This window comes from Curcuma longa, unplaced genomic scaffold (assembly GCF_044706935.1).
Source record: "Curcuma longa cultivar G26 ecotype Majalengka, Jawa Barat unplaced genomic scaffold, ITB_CL_G26_1.1 contig_23619, whole genome shotgun sequence".
NCBI classification, from domain to species: domain Eukaryota; kingdom Viridiplantae; phylum Streptophyta; class Magnoliopsida; order Zingiberales; family Zingiberaceae; genus Curcuma; species Curcuma longa.
This window is the reverse complement of record NW_027432208.1, coordinates 1-3,539: the sequence shown is the minus strand read 5'-3', so window position 1 is coordinate 3,539 and position 3,539 is coordinate 1. Positions and strand designations below refer to the sequence as shown.

The following is a 3,539-nucleotide window of genomic DNA, read 5'->3' as shown; positions in this document are numbered from 1 at the left end:
TATTGTATTTTGACTTTTATGTTGGTCTATTACAAGTACATGAGAATGTGTTCTCATATTCTTCTATTAATTCCAATGCAAAGGACACGACATTAAAAAAAATTATGAATTAATGATCGATTTTACCGATGGAATAAAATTCGATCGTTATTTGTGAAATTTTCCTAACAATTTATTTAACAATTTATTTAAATAGAACATAACGAGAAGATTTGGAATTGTAGACTTCAGAAACGTCCAGTCGGAGAAGACTTGGAATAGTTGGAAATACTGATGGGTGGTGGCAGATTTCTACAGAAACGACCACACAGAGAAGACTTGGAATAGTAGAAAATATTGGGTGTTGGATATGCTGACAAGTGGACTAAATCTATCAGAATTATGTATATTCCCTAGTTTAATACTTGTATTTGATAAGACACTATTTTCCACAGAAAAGATATTTAGATGGAGATGAGCCCTATATATTAAACAACAAGCTATTGCAATCCCTCATCAAGGAAAACAGCAAGTAGTTTACTAGATTCGATGAAAGCTATGCCTCCGCACTTGTTCTACTTCTCTTTCATCCTCTGTGGGCTTATGAGCCTTGCTTTTTCTTTCAAAGAAGCAGCCGTAGCAACACCTACAAGAGGCTGCTCGGAAGTGGAACGGGACGCCCTGCTTGCCTTCAAAGCCAACGTCAAAGATCCTTCCCACCGTTTGGCCTCCTGGTCTCCACAAATTGACTGCTGCAAATGGAGTGGCGTCGTATGCAAGACCGACAACGCAACTTTTTTCGGAGGCCAGCATGTTGTGGAGCTCAACCTTTCCAGAATCGATTATGATGAGGATGCTTTGCGAGGTGAAATACTGAGTCCTTCTTTGTTGAACTTGACTCGGTTAGAGCGGTTGGATCTAAGTGGGAACGAGTTCGAAGGCGCTCCAATCCCACATTTTATTGGTTCTTTTCAGAAGCTCAAGTATCTTGAACTTTATCAGTCCAATTTTGGTGGAGTTATTACTTCTCAACTTGGCAATCTGTCGAGCCTTTATCATCTCGGACTGCAGTCAACATGGTATGCAGGTGCAATAGCCCATCGTTTGGATTGGCTCTCAGGGCTCTCTTCTTTGAGGTACCTCGACCTTTCCAATGTGAATCTCAGTGCTATCTCTCAAAATTGGTTGTCGGAGGTTAACATGCTCCCTTCCCTGCAAGAACTCTATTTGGTCGATTGTGATCTTAATCACATCCCCTCTTCATTTAATTCTCATCTCAATCTCACTTCTCTCAAAATTCTTAACCTCGAATTCAATCCCTTCTCCTCCTCCTCTTCCTTGCCCAACTGGTTGTGGCGACTCACTAATCTCTCATCCCTTACAATTGATGCTTCAGGACTGATACCTGCTGGAATCAGTAACCTAACTAGACTAATTCAACTTGATATTTCTAGCAACAGTAACATATCTAGTCCCCTACCTGTTGAAATCTGGAGTCTGAATCAACTAATACTACTTGACCTTGGAGTCAATGAAATGCTAACGGGTCCTATACCCGCAGAAATTACAAATTTAAGTAGTCTACAATCATTATTTCTTTATGAGTGTTCACTTAATGGTCAAATACCTTCTGAAATTGGCAACATGACTAGTCTAATAAGTCTTGACCTTTTTTCTAATTCACTTTCGGGTCCCATACCTTCTGAAATAGGGAACTTAAGTAGTCTAACAAGTCTCGACCTTGCTGGTAATTCACTTTCGGATTCTATACCTTCTGAAATTAGGAACTTGACTAGTCTCATAAGTCTTGATCTTTCTTTTAATTCACTTTCGGGTCCTATACCTACTGAGATTGGGAAACTTTCCAAGTTACAAGATCTAGATCTCTCTTATAATTCTTTAGTGAGTGTCCTCTCAGAACTCCACCTTGTAAACCTAACCAACTTAAAGAGTTTAAGCTTAAGAAAAAACTCTCGAATTACCATTTCATTAGACTATGACTGGGTCCCTTCTTTTCAACTAGAAATCATTGACTTGGCCTCTTGTATAGTGGGTCCTAGGTTTCCACAATGGCTCCATTCACAGAAATCCATGTCTGAGTTGAGTTTGTCCAATACAAGCATTGATGACATCCTACCTCATTCGTTTTGGAATTCATCTTCTTCCACCTTTCGGGCTATTGATCTCTCTCATAATAACCTTAGGGGGTACTTTGCCATCATCCTCCATAGAGAGCATGTCAAGACTTGAAATTTTGATTCTAAGTTCTAATAAACTAGAAGGACTTGTTCCTCGTTGGCCACCTCAAATCTGGGTCCTAGACCTATCTTTTAATGATTTTTCAGGTCCTATACCATCAAAAATTTCACCACAAATAGGTAGTAACTTCATGAGTCCACAAAGCTTAATCCTTTCAAATAATCACATCAATGGGAGCATACCTTCTTTCATTTGCAAATTGGAGCAATTGCGGAGTTTGGATTTATCCTACAACAAATTATCCGGAGAGATTCCCAAGTGCTGGCAAGAAGCAAATGCTAGTCTTTACTTTATTCACTTGGGAAACAATAAGCTCACCGGTGAAATTCCTAGCTCCATTGGAAACTTGATTCAATTGGCGTCTTTGCATTTGGGCAACAATGATCTCAGCGGACAACTTCCATTGTCATTGCAAAATTGCACTGAAATACAAGTCATTGATCTCGCATGCAACAACTTTTTAGGAAGTATACCTACGTGGATTGGACAAAGTTTACAACGATTGACTGTTCTCGTATTACGGTCAAATATGTTTTATGGAAATATTCCTTCAAACCTTGGAGAACTGGGCAATCTTCAAATTCTTGACCTTGCTAATAACAATTTAAGAGGGTTTATACCATATTCCTTTAGCAATTTCAGTGCAATAAGATCAACATCAAGAACAATGGATGACCCAATTTCAATTAGAGGAGAAACCTCGTATATTGAATATGGAGAAAGTGATAGTGTATCAATAGTTACAAAGGGATATGAATATGACTTTTCATCTATTCTCTATTTGGTGAAGCTTATAGATCTTTCAAATAATAGTCTTACAGGTGAGTTTCCTACGACATTAGGATCACTTGTAGGACTTCAAACTTTGAATTTGTCAAGGAACTTTTTAAGAGGCAGGATTCCATATACTATTGGAGAAATGAAGTCATTGGAATCTTTGGATTTGTCATTCAACAACTTATCAGGTGTTATTCCTCAAGATTTGTCAAGATTGATGGCTTTGAACTATTTAAACCTTTCTTACAATAATTTATCAGGGAATATTCCTTCCGGGTATCAACTTCAAACACTTCAAGATGCTTTCATTTATATAGGCAATGCTCATCTTTGTGGGGCTTTGATTAACAAGAGTTGCTCTAATGATGTCGACAATAATGTGACAGTGGAAGAGTTGCAAATGAATAAATCATAAATATTTTTATCAATTTACTTTGATACCTCACTTGGATATATGATTGGATTTTGGAGTGTATTTGTAATCCTACTATCCAAACAACATGGGGCGAATTTGTATTTTCATT

General features: G+C 37.9%; 1 pseudogene; it reads left to right on the top strand.

Annotated features, from left to right (window-relative positions):
• Window positions 1-537: 537 nt before the first annotated feature.
• LOC141818171 (receptor-like protein EIX2) lies at window positions 538-3,532 on the top strand (annotated as a pseudogene).
• Window positions 3,533-3,539: the final 7 nt, after the last annotated feature.